The sequence below is a fragment of the Bidens hawaiensis genome, unplaced genomic scaffold (assembly GCF_021521415.1).
Source record: "Bidens hawaiensis isolate Kalapana, Puna unplaced genomic scaffold, B.hawaiensis_p1.1 tig00000458_1, whole genome shotgun sequence".
Lineage (NCBI taxonomy): Eukaryota > Viridiplantae > Streptophyta > Magnoliopsida > Asterales > Asteraceae > Bidens > Bidens hawaiensis.
Genome location: NW_027491030.1, coordinates 2,525,605 through 2,543,696, shown reverse-complemented (window position 1 = coordinate 2,543,696; position 18,092 = coordinate 2,525,605). Strand labels below are relative to the sequence as shown.

The window sequence follows — 18,092 nt, the reverse complement described above, 5'->3', positions numbered from 1 at the left end:
AATACATGATTAGTTAGTGTAAATAACTTCCTTTACATTGTTCTCTCTTGAAACGTTTTCATCTTTAAAAATGATCTATTTCATCTTTGATCTAAATACTCAAGTCCAATTTAACCGAATTAAAATTAGTTATCACAATCTTTCATTACTAAATAATCTTTGTATTTTGAGCCTTGATATATGCTATACATTTGCTTGTGTACAAAAAGGTTCAAGCCATCACCATGAAATAAAGTGATAAAACAAACAACAAATCTACTCTTACTTAAAAAGGAAAAACCCTAAAAAGTCCACAAAGAATAGTCAACACAAAAATCCACATTATCCACAAAGTTAGCATTCCCCACTGTCTGAGGTGGGGCCACCATCAATCCCTCTGCCATGCTGGCAATAAAATCAGGCATTCCAAACATCTCCTCATCATCATAAACCACAACTTCTGTGATACCATGTCCTTGGTATAGCTCATGTTTTGTTGACGACATGTCGACGATATAGGGTTCAGAAATTTCAAAACTTTCGGTCGGAATGTGTTTGGAAGGATTCGAATTCGTTTCCTCCACCATATCCTCTTTCTGATCAAAAGCTTCGGCTGCCTTGGCAGCCGCAATTTGTATATCCTTCACATTGCTAGATTGCGGTACGGGTAGTCTCCAAACCGAGTCAGCGAAATTCAAACACGCTGACCGCCCTCGCATAGCCAAAACCGCAACATCATGAGCCCTTGCCGCCATTTCGGCAGTGGGATATGTTCCTAACCACACTCTTGTCTTCGTATTCGGTTCTCTCACTTCACAAACCCATTTACCCGAGTTTCTTCTTCTTACTCCCCGGTAAACTGGGTGTCGAGTCTCCTTGAACTTTATCCTCCCGGCTCTCTTCTTCGGGTTATGCGAAGCGAGCATTAGTTCATTTTCGGCGTACCCGGTGCTGCTGGAGTCAGAAGGTGAAGAGGATTCAAGTTGAATATTATTTTCCATAGGTAGGTTTTTTTTTTTTGTTTTGAGTTTGTACTTTGTAGTTGAAAGTTGCAAGTTTTGAGTGGATATTGTTTTGGTGTGATTGATGTATGAATGATGATATATATAGTTTTTTGTAAGCGTGTGTGAACACTGGTAATTAACTCTAGTGTGTTGTGTCAGGCTGTGGATTAAAGGTGGTGATTGGTGGTATAGGAAGGTAAGTAGAAGGTGGGAACTGGGAAGGTTAACTAGATGGTTGTCGTTTGGCTTTATTTATATGTTTGACACGTATGTTGGTGGAGCATGGGTGTGTTAATATGTTATCCTTAAATCATTATTAAATTCTTGAATATTAGCAAAGATATTTTCTAAAGGTTGGTGTTTAAAATATATCAAACTATACTTGATTATTAGTTATATTGATACAAAATTATGTTATATATATATACAAAAGAAACTTTTAAAAGTTTTTGGTTGCTCTTTACATTCTCTCAAGTTATTATATTGTTTTATTTGTAAATGGAGAATTCTCATGTATTTAATCCGAATTCACGTGTATGAGTTTCATCAAACCCAGATAGCCCTTAAACGGGTTATAACATCTCATTAAATTAAAAATAATCTTACCAAATATTTGATATAAAATCCTATAAAATCGGAATATACAAAAAATGAATATTTATGTTTTTAAAAATGATATTATTTATAATTAAGAAACAATTTTATAGTAAAAAAATGTGTCACGTGTCTCATCAATCCCGGACAACTTTTAAATCGGGTTATAACATTTTATTTATTTTTGAAACCCTTAAGTATATTATTAACTTTCTTACAATAAAAAAATTAAGATACAAAATAATGTACAAATATTATAAATAAATAATATAAAACAAACCCGTAATAGGGGGATAAAAGTTAGTTATTCTATATATAAAAGAAAACTTGAAGCTATAGTAGTGGTCTAATTAGTGGCTATCATGTGACAATCATTAAGGTTTTATTTATTTATTTATTTTTTATTTTTTTTTATCTTGAAATCACTTTTAATATTTATTCATTTGAAAGTAACAAGATAATGAAAAAGGAAGTTGCTATGGTGTTATTGCTATATATGGTAGCAACTAGAAGGTCTCAAATTCGAGCCTTGTATTTATAGATTTCATACTAAATCAAGCAATGAAAAAGTAATGGGGTGTGATCATTGGTTTTTTAATTTGTTTTAAATACGTTAGTTTGATTAATTATTTTTTGGGTTTAGTTTTGGTACCGTAAAGAAAGTTGCTGATAACAATCGAATTCGCGCCAACTTACGGAAACAACATCCGGGTGTCACCAACACAGAACAGTTACTCCCGGCAAAACGCGCCGGATAACAACCTAGTAAAATAACATTGAACTAGTCAACATGAAGTGATTGTTTAATTAACTAGGTTTATATTCAAAGTTTCAAACGAGTTAACTTGATGTCAATTTGAGTTAGATATGGTATATTATTTGTTCGTGATGGTATTTAAATTTTACTGATCAATATTGTGAAGAGGTGAAAAATAGCTTGGTTTACTTGAACGAAAATACACAAGTTTTTCTATAAATGACTTATTTAAATGCCACTTAGCAATAGCAGCAACAATTTGCAGTAACCCAGAAAATCACCGCCAAAGGCAATTCGGGCACCTTTTCACCACTAAAATGTCGCCGCTATTAATTCTTCGTTGCCACTAGTTAAAATTGTTGGTAAAGTCGAAAATTGTTGCCGCTACAGCTCAAATGTCATCGTCGGATGTCTGCGCTAAAACCCAATGCCAAGTCATCAAGTGTTGTCGCCCAATAGCCAAATGCATATGTCATCAAGAAAAGGCATTAGCTTGTTGCTGCTGATATATACCATTTGATCCATAATCCCTTTTTTCTATATTTTTTAAAATTTTACAAGTTTACATTAACTTGAACAATTTATATTTTGGACATAAGCATAAAAAACCAATTTATAAACATAAATATCTTGTAAAACATAAATAAAAATTACATAGTATAGTCCAGATATTTTCATCTAATTAAGTTATGAACACACTAATACTTAAAACATAAAAATAGAAAGTTCATATCATCCTCCCCGTCCACACATCCATTTCATCTTTGTCCAGTACATTTAATGCCTTTTTCCAACTCATATTTTTTGCAATCATGTTGATACGACTATTAAACAATTTTATTCCATTTTATTTTGCTCATTCATTCGTGATTAAAATCAAGTACATCATCGCCTTTTTATTTCCTTTTTCTAGTTCACTTCCGAGACTAATATAACACACAAAAAGGATATGAAGTTATGCTCGTCGACCATTAGAAATTCTCTATCTCATGTATAACTTAATAGCAAGCTATAAAATCAATAATATATGAACAAATTTAGGTAATACTCGGTAAAAACTAACTTTTATTCAACAAATTCGGCTTGTTTTCTTGGTAACATGTAAAATCTAAATAAGAACCAATTAAAATGTTGTAAATATTTATATAACTTATGTATAATTCAGATCACGGCGCATCACTTAACATAGTAAAATTGCAATGTCTTTAAAGGATATATAATAAAAATTCAATACCATTAAAAATACATATATAAAAACAATACAACTAGACTTTCTTCGGGAGGTCGCCAGTTTGAATCCGAGCTAAACAAGGATATTATCTTGCAAGTGTTACCCTAGAGGATTTCGACTTTTGTTGTTACACAACTGGTGTCAAGTGGTAACATTAGGGAAAGTTACTCCTAGGATGCGGGGAGGAGCCGGGAATAAGAAGTTATGCCCTTTGTGAGAAACTATTTGGGGTTTTCAAAGCGGGGTTGGCCGCAAGCCGATTTACAACCTCCTAATGATACTGAAGATAGTCGTTCAAAAAAAGTAAAAGCCATTGCATTCTATAGTTATTTCTGCGAATATATGTTTTCAATTTAATTTTAAAAAAGACCCATTATGTTCGTGATTTCTAATAAAGTTCTTTATCAAGATAACAAATATTGCAACCTTTCATATATTCATCATCAACTCGATTCACACAATTAAAGTTCGTATTTGGTATGATTGGGTCAGGCCATGTATTTACAATTGCCCTTCTGGTTCAATGAAATATGGATATGATGGTTAACACTTGGAATATTAACCTTACTTAAGGGGTATTCCCATAATTGTGAGTTTCTTTTTTAATATTGGTGTTTCTGTAGGTTAGTCAAGTCTAGAACACTAAAATTAGTGCAGGCGCTTAATATCATACTTCAGAAAAACTCACACAAGTATTTGCTGTAGTTTGAAACGAATTGTTAAAAAAAATACCATTCATGTATTCATTATCATCCCAACACACAATTCTTAATACAATTCATTAAAGCTGTCACCAATATTCTTTCATATTATTCTTTTGTTAATACTAATCTTTTACTTCATACCTGAAATAATAATTGATTATATACTCCATTGGCTTGCATACAAAAAGGTTAAAGCCAATAAGCCATCACCATGAAAGTAAAATAAACAACAAACCTATCTAAAAAAAGAAAATAAAAAACCTTAAAAGCTCCACAAAGACAAGTCAACACAAAAATCCACATTATCCACAAAATTAGCATACCCCACAGGCACCATCAATCCCTCTGCCATGCTGGCAATAAACCCCGGCATTCCAAACACCTCTTCCTCATCATCATAAACCACAACTTCCGGCAACTCATTTGTTTCCACCACCTCCACCGCATCATCCGCCTCTCCGAACGCCTCCGCGGCCTTGGCCGCAGCCATTTGAATATCTTTCACATTGCTAGATTGAGGTATGGGTAGTCTCCAAACCGAGTCAGCGAAATTCAAACACGCTGACCGCCCTCGCATAGCCAAAACCGCAACATCATGAGCTCTGGCCGCCATTTCGGCAGTGGGATATGTTCCTAACCACACTCTTGTCTTCGTATTCGGTTCTCTCACTTCACAAACCCATTTACCCGAGTTTCTTCTTCTTACTCCCCGGTAAACCGGGTGCCGAGTCTCCTTGAACTTTATCCTCCCGGCTCTCTTCTTCGGGTTATTTGAAGCCAGCATTAGTTCGTCTTTAGAGTAACCTGATACACCGCTTGTGCTGCTGCTACAGTCTTCAAGTTGATTATTAATTTCCATAGGTAGTTATTTTTTGTTTTGAGTTTGTAGTTGAAGTTTGTAAATAAGTTGTGAGTTGTGAGTGAATTGTTTTGGTGTGATATATATAGTTATTTGTATGCGTGTGTGAACATGGGTAAGTGTAGTGTGGTGGGGTTATAGTATATATATCCAGCCAGGGGGGATGGATATATATATATATTAGTAAGTTGATGGAAAATTGACCAAAATATTGGATTTTAATGTATTAGATTGATATTGACAGTTTTTCTAGTTCACATGGGAGGTGAAGATTGGGTCTACGTGACGGAAAAGTATTACCACTCAAGAGTCCAAGTGGTACTATGAGGGTCTTGGAACTTTACCAAATTCTCAAAAAATAAAATAAACTTGTATTCCTTTAAGTTACAAGTATATTAAAATGTTTGTGCTATGTTTGGGATGTGTAAATGCCTAAATGATACTAGGTACTAGTACTAAGTTTTTCAGAAATGTGGATTGATAATAGTGTCACTTAATTAAATTTTTGCCTACAGTGGTACAGGTACATAACCAAACATTTTTGGTACTGAGCTCTTTCCTGCGCTTGGTTAAATTCTTAATGTTAAGTTAAATAAAAAATTAATAGCTACGCTTTAATAATTCTTAAGTTTTAATTTGAATATCCTTATTATATTAATATGTTCCTAATATGAGGATAAAATTGCGGATATGATATCACCGACACAAATTTTCTATTAAAAAGGTCATAATAAGGATATCACCAACGATACTGTCAAATTCCTTTCAATTAGTTTTTTTAGTTTAATGAGCCATTGGTGATTCGCTAGTAAGCTACGATGATTGTAAAGTTTGTCGATGATATGAATTATGATAACTATGTCCACCAGCCTTTTTTTTCTAAGGTTTGAATCCCGGTCAGTTATCCTATAAAATGGTGTTCGACACTCATCCATCAGAAACCGGACCAAGATTCTAGAGGTAGTAATGTTGGTCCATTTACGTTATCGTTTCACCAAGCCTCCTTTTTGTGCCCTCGGTGTTGGTTTGGTGGTAATAAAAATGTTGGAGTATGTGATATTGAAATTACAATACCTTCTTTTTATATGTGTTATCTCCATTTATATAGGGCAAGTCACATTGGGAAACGAAGATGAACAGTCGGGTCGTATATGTCTCTAAAAGCATTCTCAGCCCGTCCTCAATAATTATGTGAGGGAAGTTTGGAATTATAGGGTGGGGTTGTGAGTAATTGTGAGTGTAAATTATAGGGTGTAGAGAAAAATATAGTGACTTTTTGATAATTTGGGGAAACATAATTATTTTTTAATATTTGTTGGATTGGTTGAGTTAAGGAAAAAAAGAAAAACTGTATTGATAAAATTATAAACAAATATTATTTAATTAAACAATATAAAGAAATATAGTGTTTTTTAGTGTAATTATAGAGATAGTGAAAGAGAACGGGTTAAGAATGCTCTAATTTACTCAATGATGCTATGTAAGTCACCATGGAAGGCATAGTTTTTTTAATCCAAGATTTAGTGATGCTTTAAGCTGAACAATTCAATGACATGAGACTTTCGGTGATCTATGTTTTGCCATTCTACGAAAGGGATGTCAAGTACCATTGTTGATCGTTTGGCAGTAGCTACTCGAATTTAATTTTCGAGGAATATTGAGTGTTGAGAAGTTGTGATCACAGAATAATTGAACATACATCGATATTAGCTGTAGTTAAAACATAAAAAGTGAAAGATTATCATTGTCTACTTCTTTCTTTTTTCTTTTTTACATTGGGGCCAGCTTGTTGATATTAATAATTTGTTATATTACATCTTATTTTCTCATGTAAAAAAAAAGTTTGAAGATTATTAGTGTAAGTTATCTCTAGATTTATATATGGTTGTAAACGAATCAAATATTCGACAAGTTGTTCATGGCAGAAAATTCATTTGTGTTCATTTATTCCTTTAATAAATGAATGAACATGAACACGAATTTTTGTTCGATTAGCAAAATTAACAAACACGAACAAAGGCAATGTATGTCAATTGCGTTCGTGAACGTTCGAAAATGTGTTCCTTAACGTCCGTTTATGTTCACAAATATTTGTTGTTTTTTTGTGTTTGTTCATCAAAGGTTTTTTGTTATATATTTTAATGGCTTTTCTAATCTTGTCATGTAGATTTAAGCAAAGTTATTAACTACTTGTATATAACAAAAAATATATATGAGAATTATGTGATTAATTTATATATTAATTAATATTCAAATATGAATGTTAAAAAGCAAAAACAATAACTTGGTAGCTGGACCGAAGTGTTGATTATGATATCATTATCAATTAGCCAAATCAAGTAAAACATTGTTTATCTTTATTCGTGTTCACGAATAAGTTTATTTCCTTAATGAACGAACGCATCCTCCAATTTTGTGTTCGTGAGTCATGTATTATTTGTTTGTCCGACAAAAGTTTAACAGACGAACATAAATAAAGCCTGGTCTATTCTGTATGAATAATTTAGCCCAAGATTTTTATGTAGCATTATTTTACACTTGTGTAAAAGTGGTATAAAGTATAAACCACCAATACTAAGAGAAATAAATCTATTTAAAAAAGGACACACACTTAAAACACCTAAAAACTCCACAAAGACAAATTATCAATGTAGAATTCAACATTATCCAAAAACACATCATGCCCCAATAATGTCTGAGGTGGGGGCACCATTAGTCCTTCTGCCATGCTATCAAGAAACAAAGGCATCTCAAACATCACTTCTTCATCAACATAACACACAACTTCCGGCACTTCCTTCATTTCCACCACAACCTCCTCATCCTGCCCGAACGCCTCGGCTGCAGAAGCAGCCGCCTTTTGTATATCCTTCACATTGCTAGACTCGGGTACCGGAAGCCTCCAAACCGAGTCAGCAAAGTTCAAACACGTGGACCGCCCCCGCATTGCCAAAACCGCAACATCATGAGCCCTGGCTGCCATTTCAGCAGTGGGATAAGTCCCAAGCCACACTCTTGAGTTATTATTTGGTTGTCTCACTTCACATACCCACTTACCCGAGTTTCTTCTTCGCACTCCACGGTAAACCGGGTGTCGAGTCTCCTTAAACTTTATTCTCCCGGATCTTTTCTTCGGGTTTCTTGAAGCTAACATTACTTCTACTTCTGGATAACCCGCACCGTCTCCATTGTAATGTGGTTCGATGAAAGTGTCCATAGGTGTATTGTTTGACTGTTTGGTTTCTAACGACTTGCTAGTTGTTTTAATGAAATTTGCACTAAAAGAAGGTGGTGCTTGAATATTTTTTTTATTATGAGTGAAGTGATTGTTTGAGTTTGGAGTGTTATGATATGCAAATGTTGATTGATATATATATATATATACATGTTAGTGGTTTTAGTATATTATGTGTGTGAACACACGTTAAGAGTGTGTAGTGTGATAGATAGCAAGGAAGGTTAGAAGAAGGCGTGGTAAACCGGGTGCAGCCCGCGGTGGATGCTTTATTATTATTATTATTATTATTATTATTATTATTATTATTATTATTATTATTATTATTATTTATTCCTTAAAATATTTTTATGTTTCCACAAGAATTGCATATTAGGATATTAACGAAATAATATTTGAGATCGAGTAAATACTGGTATTATATTGAATCGAGTAATGTCAGTATCAATTTAGCATCTATTTTTTAATGTTTTGAGATCAGTATGGTACCTGTATTTTACCAAATTTGTGTTCGGTACTGGTACCGTACTGGTACCCATTTTTGAGATTCCCGTATCGTTATTTTCGATACTGAGCTCATACTTATATTAGAATACAAGCATTTGAGTTTTCTTTTTTCTTTTCTACCAAATTCAAAAAGGGTTATTGTCGTACATTGCTACAACACGTTTTTTTATGAACAGACCAGAGGGTGCACAGGTTCACTCACTTCGTGCCATTGGAAGGATATTTATCAAAGTGTGACAACCCTACAAATACCAAACTAGCGCACAAATGTGTTTGTTGGCATGTAAGGACCGACCTTTTACGACAGAAACCGAGTTGATAGTTTGATATGATGAATCGCCCACCCAGTGGTGGCTCGTGAGATAACGAAAACAAGTTAAGGCTTTAGGCTTACACTTAATTAAGACTTTATTGTGTTTTTTAGCCCACCGTACTACCTAAATTAGAGAGTCCATTACCCGCTTTGGTCAGACTATGTTATCTTAACCAGGCCCATGTTGCTTCAAGTTTGGTTTGAGCGTTCCCCCGGAAAATCATACCCCCAGGTATGTGCCGCCACAAGAGCAAAACTCTTTAGCGTAATAGGTCGTGGGAAGAAACCTGAGTGGGCTCGTGATTCGAACTTACAAACTTACAAGACCTAGCTCAAATCATTTATTGTCATAATCCACCAAAAGTGACACACGTGAGAATTGAACTTAAGTCTCCACTAAAGAACCCAAACCTTCCTACCACCAGGCCAAAGTGATAGATATATCCACAAAGATTACCTATATTTGCAACTACGTGTTAAATTGATTACAAGTACCAGTTATACCACAATGATCCAAAATTTTGTATATATTCAAAAAATGATTTAAAATATCTAATCGGGGGTAACAATTGATATTTGGGACCTAAATAAATCTATGTGAATTCTTTCAGTTTTCATTATATTTGTCACGGTACCGAAACTAAAAAAAATCAAAACTCATGGGCCAACATGGTGCCGCCAAGTGACACAGTCGGCAGTTAGCGGCACCAAACTTTGTAAATGTTATATATAATAATAAACCAGTTAAACTTTTCATACATATTTTTTTTAATTTTTATTGACATATTTTTCATTGTAGTACTAAGAATCTAAGATGCAGTTTGAGACCGTAGAAACGAGTAATCCTTTTGTTTTAATTTTTAATTCATCAAAATTTTGGGATATTGTTAAACAAGATATTCTTAACATTCTAAATCGGTTTCATTAGGAGGGCTGTGGATTCCTTCATTCACCTTATTTCATTAGGAGGTAGTGTCAAAGGTGCTCGCCAATCGCTTAAAACCAATAGTGGAGTCTATCGTTTTCGACCCCCAAATGGTGTTCTTGTCAACTAAAACATTCTAAACAATCCACTTAATGTTGATGAAGTTTACTCCTGAATCTTTATATTACATTAAAAATTATTACGCTTTCTCTCCGTTTTCAGTTAATTAATTATTATCTTTTATACTTTTATCAATATTTTTTCTTCTTCTCTATAAAATTTAGAGAATAAACAGTGTTTTCTTCAAATTTACCCATTAACAAAAGTTTCTCTATCTTCTTCACTTACAACTACTTGTAACTACTTTATATAATATAGAGAACGTATTCACAATAATATGAAGGACCTGCTGAGAATGCCCTAAATCTAGTTATTTTCCTTTGTTGCCGCATAAACCATTGACTAAACATTAATTTAAAGTCTTTAATATAAATTCTTTCTATAAATAAATCTGGTTCTTTTCCTTTGTTGCCGCATTTTACATTGACTAAACATTAATTTTAAAGTCTTTAATATAAATTCTTTTTATAAAGTTTTTAATTAATGTTTTGTAGTGTATCTTTACTATTAATTAAAGTATTTAATGCATTTTATTATTAATATTTTATTAATATTTAACAAGGATCTTCCATTTACAACTATATGGGGCATAAAGTTTACATTCTGTTAATAAGTTTATAATAAAATTTGTATATGTCTTAATATAAAATGCTTGGATAATTATGCTTAATCTAAACAATTTTTCTATTGAGTTCATATGTCTTTAAATTAAGATCAAAAATATTTTATTAATAGATAAAATTCGATATGAATTAAACATAAATTGAAAATCAAAAGGCAAATGATCTAGCGGTATTATGTTATATAAAAATGTGTTTTCACATGTGATTAAGGTTTTAAGTCACATCATTGATAAATATGTAGATTTATAAGTATTTTTTTTAGCAACCAACTAATAAACCTCGTCTATTCGGGGTAGCCGACAGTAAAATGTGACTTCATACACTCGCGATCGAAAACCGCGCTTGTCTCTAGTTCTAACGATAATCCGCCGTCCGAAATCCCATTGCGGCAAAACGCGGTTGAGATCGGATTAAAACTGTGACATTGTAGTCTCTGACTTAAACCTTCACTTTCTTTCATCGACAGTTGAGCGCTCATTGACTATTTATATGTATTTTTAATTACCCCACTAAGTTTTATTTAATATATAAATTGGTTGTGGCTCAATGGTAGAGCACTTTCTTTACTAGTGAGAGGTAGGAGGCTCAAACTTCACTACCACCAATTTATATGGGAGATATGAGGGATGACCATGGCTTGCCAGGGTTCGAGTCCTGATCTCACCCGGTTTTACCGGCTCCTCGCTGTTGTGCCATTTGGCGGGTGTGGGGGTCGGGTTTTATCCTGTGAATCCCTCAATAGGTGGACCGCTAGGGGCTTCGTCCGTCCGGACTAGTGGCCTGCTCGGGCTCTCTTTAGCCAATGGGGGCCGCGTACGGAGTACCCGGCGTTACTTAGTTGGTCGTTAAAAAAAAGTTTTATTTAATATATATTAGTATGATTTATGATATAAAATGATCTATTATATTGAGGATTATTATAAAAAAAGTAGCTGATTAATAACTTTAGTAATGCTTCTATACTTTTTATGTTTTTTTTAATAAAACATTAAATATGCTTGAGCCATGATAAAATGTGTTTTCCTCTCAATTTACACCCACGATATATTAATGTCACAGATAGCTCGGTTTCCCAAATTTTCTTGTTTTTATTATTTTCCACTAAATTAGCATTAAAGATTGATTACATTAACTTTATAGCAGACTTTAATATTTAACATGTAATTAGAACACTTTGGTGGGGTGTTAAAGTGGTTTAGGTGTGATTTTAAAGGGCTCAATCTTCATAGTATACAATGTTTAGCAATTACAACAAAAGGTAAAGTTAAAATACAAAAATGGACACAATGTCAAAGAAAATAGAAATAATAAATGACTTAATAAAAACAAAACACAATTATAAACGAAAAGACATAATGATATTTTTCACTCAACATTATTATTATTATTTTTTTTGAGAATGAGAAAGACGGTGAAAACATTTTTGTGTTTTACTTTTTTCGCTTTATTATTAAATTGGAGTTATGATTTTTTGTTTGGTTTTTTTATTTGGGCTACATATCCTTTTCATCATTCTCATTTTGTTTCCATTTACAAAATAAATTGACTCTTAGAACAAAATATTAAATAATTATTTATTGAATCAATTAATGGTTTCTTCAAGCACCATGAGTTTTAGGGAACAAAATTAATAGACGAAATTAAACTTACTCAATAGAAATTCCTTTTTTAATTAATGTTAAATTAAAAACAAAGACAAACTAAAACATTTAAGTATTTACTACATTTGAATCTTTTAATCATTAAATTGAACAAAATTAATGTATGCTGATTTATTTTTTTCTGTTAACATCTTTATATTAAAAAAAGGAATTGGTAGAAGCTTATACTTCTTGGCAGGAAGTCTTAGATTCAATAATAATAGGATATGAAGTTAATTAAGAAAAAAATAATAAAAAATCATGTTTTCCCAAACACCATAGTTGTCTTTATCTTATAATTAAAATACAGATATTAAATAATTAATAAATATTAAAAAGGTGAAACTATTAAGTCATTTAAAAATAATGTTTTTCCAAACACCTAAACTGTTGGTGCACACAACTTTTATATATTTGGAGCTGAAGGTAGAACTTTGTTTTACAAAAGGTTCAATATTTACATTCCTACGAAGATACAAAAGGTACTATTTTTTTTTTCTTTTCCTTTTTTTATAGATATGAATTTCTTGCTTAATTTTTATGTGTTTCAACTAAATCATATGCTTATTGTTCGTCTTTCTATTTGTAATTTTTTTTTGTGATAAGAGCTAGGGTCTATTTTGAATCAAACACCTTTTTTGATTAGGCTAATGGCAATTATAGTTCTATGTCATAGTCTTGGCACTTACCGACTGTCCTACCAAAATCAAATAAAAAGTAATTAAGAAATAAAAATATTCCAAGAATCAGTGACAAATTAGAAAAGAAAGGCTTTCTTACTGATGCACCACCGATCTGGGTAAGTCCACATTTTGATTGTACGTTGCGAGAACCACTTTCCGGCGGACGTTGGTGGCAATGATAGATGGGTTAATTTGTAGATTTTATATGAAATAACTGAAATTGCTAAATCCTGCAAATTAACACATAATTTATTTCATTTAACTGTTGAACAAATAAAAAAGCTAATGAATTATGATTACTCTTATTTCATGTCTTCTATTCAAGTTTTATTACCTTGGTATTAAAAAGATGAGTTTGAATTAATTTCTGTCTTACCTTTATTCGTTAGTTATTAATTACTTTTGTTTATATATTTAACACCATTTATAACATGAAATGATGCCTTTATTCAATTAAGTTATTAATTATTGTTAAGTCCAGTCGTGTATAAGTTGTCAAACTTGGGGTTCAATACTGATAAGTAAATAACAAGTGGTTAGAAGGTCTTTTACTAATGACTGTTAGAGGATGCTGCATGTTAGTTAATTCTAACAGATTAGTGACATTGGGGATTAGGGCTTTGAAGAGGTATGTACCCGCCTCAACATCGAGCGGGGCGGGTCAACCCACAAGATATATACAAGACATTAGAAATCAAAGATATTATCAAGGCACAAAGCCAAAACTTATGCGCACAGCGCACATCACATATGCTCAAGCATCACATATGCTCACGCATCACATATGCTCATGCATCACATATGCTCGCGCGTATCACATGCTCACGCATCATATATGCTTATGCATATCACATCGTGCGTGGCGCATCCGCGCGCGGCGCATATCACATGCTCGCGCATCATACATGCCCACCCATATCTGCGCGTGGGGCATCCGCGCGTGACGCGTATCACATCTGCGCGTGAGAATAAAGAGAAGACCTCGCGCATCCTCAGGATGGGCGCATATCACACATGCACATAATCAACCTCGTCCTTATCCAAATCAGGATTAGGGCAACCTTGATTGTGCACGTCAGACAACCTTCCAGAAGGCATCTTTTTAAGGAATAAGGATATGCTGATGTTGACAGCTGCTAAATGAAAGGTGGACAGCTCAGCATGACTCATGGGTTACCACGTGATCATAACCAATGAAAAAGCACCAGGTGTCTCCAGGGACACGTGGCGCAAATCGATTGGAGGAGGCCAACAAAACCCTAATTTGGTCTCAGCTCAATCAGTGGAAACCCTAGCACTATAAATACATCATAACGTACACAGTTACAGACACATTGATTCACATTGAAGCATATTCAATCACATAATCATACAGAGTAACATACAGTATTCAGCTATTAAGCAATACTCTCCAAATTCCCTTACTCACACATTATCATCTTCTCCTACATATACTTATTCTCACGCCGGAGGGTTACCCCAAAGAGGACCCCTCTGTCCCTTTCTGAGGGGTAAGTAACGGCGTTGTTCATTTTGTAGGTGGAAGAACACAGATCCAGAAGAACCATCGGTGAAATAGTATAATCACACCCGAGGAAAGTAGATCTGCTACCAGTGAGTAGATCCACGTTTCTTCATTGGCGCCATCCACTGTTACATCGGCAATCAGATCTCATCAGATCTACATAAAAAAAAAATCAATCACCATGGTTTCTGGCGTTCGTAACGTTGATCAAGCTCTGGAGGATATTGAACGTGAGGGTGTTAACGACGGACAGCAGGTTCTGAGGGTTCCGCGTGATTCTACGCGTACCACCAGCAACCGTCCCTTCGTCACAACCCCTCACGGCTAGACTGAAACTCCTCCAGACGATCTCACGTTACAAAATCTGGCCGGCGCGAAACAGAAAGGACCAATGGGTCCAGAAGAAGAAACAAATGATCCGAATGAATGGCTCATAAACGAGCAGCAGCGTCTGATGGAAAAGTACAATGAAATGGTCAAACAGAAGAAGCAAGCCGACCAAACACAAAGGCAAGCGTTTGATAAGCAGACTACAAAAAGGCCGCGCGCGCCGGAAGAAGGACATTCTGTTCACACTGCACACACTGAGTTCAGTGATGAAGAAGTGCATAGCATGAGGAAGACGCGGGATACTCATGCAGGAGGCTCACAGCTCCGCGCGCCTGTGAACATGGCGCCTGGAGCCAGAGCCGATCTGGATCTGCACATGCCGTACAGCCCACCGGTCAGAGGGCAAGTGGACGTAACCACACCCTACAGACCAGCCATCTTGGTGAAACACTCAAAGTTCACTGCGCGCATCGCGCAGGCTCCCATCCAGCACAAGACCAAGATGCCAAGTGGTTTGGGTAAATATGACGGCACGACAGATCCAGACGATTTCTTGCAAGGTTTTTACAACACGGGAAACCTAGAGAGCTGGACGATGCCAACATGGTGTCATATGTTTGCTCGCTGCCTAACGGGCGCGGCGCGGGTATGGTTCGAGAGCTTGCCGACTGGGCAAATTGATGGGTTCGAGGAACTATTAGAAAGTTCCAAGCCCACTTCGTACAACAGCGCAGGCACACGCGCGATCCTGATGACATCATGCACTGCGTACGCAGGAATGATGAAACGATTGAAGATTACATCACTCGGTTCAATCAGGAGTCTCTGGCAATCGGAGGTATAACCGAGCAACTCCTGCGCGTGGCCTTTATACAAGGCGCGCGCAGTGATCAACTACGACGAGCTCTCGTAAGCAAAGATGGCATGCCCACCACGTGGGCCAAGTTAATGGAGGCATCGCGAGTTTTCGCGAGAAATGAAAAACAGATTGCCCAAGATAGGGCAAGAGAAAGAGCGCATCAGGCTGAATCACCGCGCAGCAAAGAGAAGAGGGCCAAACAGAACTCTGTATGGTCCAGGTTGCAGCCAACAAGTTTTTCTTCCGCAGAAAAGCAAGCGCAACCAAGCTCACCCCAGCCCCAAAAAGATGTTCGTAATCGCGGGGAGGGTGACAAGAGGGAGGGCGGCAGAGATCCAAGCAGACCTCTGCCAAGAATATGGACTCCCCTCACTAAAACACCTTCACAGGTGTTAAGTACTGAGAATGTCCAATTCAAGCCCCCCAAGCAACTACACTACAAGGGACCGCAAAACAGTGGCAAATATTGTGAATTTCACAGGTCCCCGGGCCACAACACCGACGCATGCCATCATTTAAAGGATGCGATCGAGAAGGATGTAAAATCAGGCAGGCTGGCTCACTTGGTGAAAAACCCAAGAATAGAAGATGAGCAACCGGAAGGAGCCTCTGCCAGCAAGAAATACAAAAGAATCTGTGTGGCTGAGGGGGGACGACAAGGGCAGACATCAAAAAAGAGAAGCGCGCAAATTCACGGAGATTGGCGCGAGCAGCAAGTTATCTTCCCAAGAATCAGGGGAGGCCCTTCAATCAGCAGCCCTCTCGTCATCACCACACACATTGCTCATTACGAAGTGTCAAAGGTCCTGGTGGACACTGGAAGCGAATCTGACATTATGTATGAGCAATGTTTCAGAAAGTTAGACCCGGCGGACCAAGCGCGGCTCGAAATTGTGAACGCACCAATCTGTGGTGTTTCAAATGAAATCATCCATCCCCTAGGTCAAATTCAGTTTGAACTAACTATGGGGGATGATGAGCACAAGCGAGCCGAAGTTGTCAACTTCTTGGTCTTGCCCACCACGTCATGCCACAATATGATCCTGGGTAGGGGAACGATTGCCCAATTTAATGCTATACCGTCGCCAGCGCACGGCGCATTGGGGTTCCCTACACCAACAGGCGTAACATTTGTTTACCGCGATCATTTGTGCGCAGTGACAAGTACGCCGCGGGAAGGGAGAATGAAACTTCCAATGGCGGACAATGCGCCAGAGAAGTGGATTTTAAACACAAAATTCCCAGAGCAAATGGTCACAATTGGCGCTACCATTTCAGACGAAACGAGATTGAGAATGAAAAGGTTGCTCACAAAATACACGTCGGTCTTCGCGTGGCAACACTCCGATATGACTGGGGTCCCGCGAGACTTGGCGCAATATTCTCTTAACACGTTCAAGTCGGTGGAGCCAATTGCTCAGAAAAAGAGAATCATGGGGGATGAAAAGGCGAAGGCCATGAATGAGCAAGTTGAGGACCTGTTGCGCGCAAACATCATCCGCCCGATCCGATACCAGACGTGGGTAGCCAATCCTGTGATGGTAAAGAAAAGTAACGGGTCATGGAGGATGTGTATTGACTTCAAGGACCTCAACAAAGCATGTCCGAAAGACTGCTACCCCCTCCCAAACATCGACGCAAAGGTGGACTCCGTGGCGCCATTCAAGCTCAAATGTTTCCTGGATGCCTACAAAGGCTATCACCAGATTCAAATGGCACCACAAGACGAAGACAAGACTGCTTTCAGAACCGACAAGGGTGTTTTTTGTTACACAAAAATGCCCTTTGGTTTAAAGAATGCGGGCGCCACTTATCAGAGACTTATGGATTCGGTTTTCAGTGAACAAATCGGAAGAAATCTAGAGGTCTACGTTGATGATTTGGTGATCAAGAGCAGGGAGGAGAGACAAATGCTCAAAGACATCGAGGAAACTCTTCAGCGCTTAACGGAAGTCAACATGAAGCTCAACCCGAGCAAATGTACTTTCGGCGCGGAAGAGGGGAAATTTCTTGGTGTAATGGTCACTAAGGATGGTTTCAAGGTGAACCCTGAAAAGGTGGAAGCCATCCTTGACATGCCTTCACCATCGACCATGAAGGAGGTTCAGAAGCTGAATGGTAGATTGGTGTCAATCAACAAGTTCCTAGCGAACCACGCCAGCAAATCTACTCCATTCGTTAACACTTTGAGGAACTGCTTGAAG

General features: G+C 36.4%; 3 pseudogenes; all 3 read right to left on the bottom strand.

Moving 5' to 3' along the window:
- Positions 1 to 182: 182 nt before the first annotated feature.
- On the bottom strand, positions 183 to 1,132 carry LOC143628177 (dehydration-responsive element-binding protein 1A pseudogene; annotated as a pseudogene).
- Positions 1,133 to 4,411: 3,279 nt separating this feature from the next.
- LOC143628188 (dehydration-responsive element-binding protein 1A pseudogene) lies at positions 4,412 to 5,128 on the bottom strand (annotated as a pseudogene).
- A 2,479-nt stretch (positions 5,129 to 7,607) lies between these two features.
- LOC143626633 (dehydration-responsive element-binding protein 1A pseudogene) lies at positions 7,608 to 8,628 on the bottom strand (annotated as a pseudogene).
- Between the last annotated feature and the right edge of the window lie 9,464 nt (positions 8,629 to 18,092).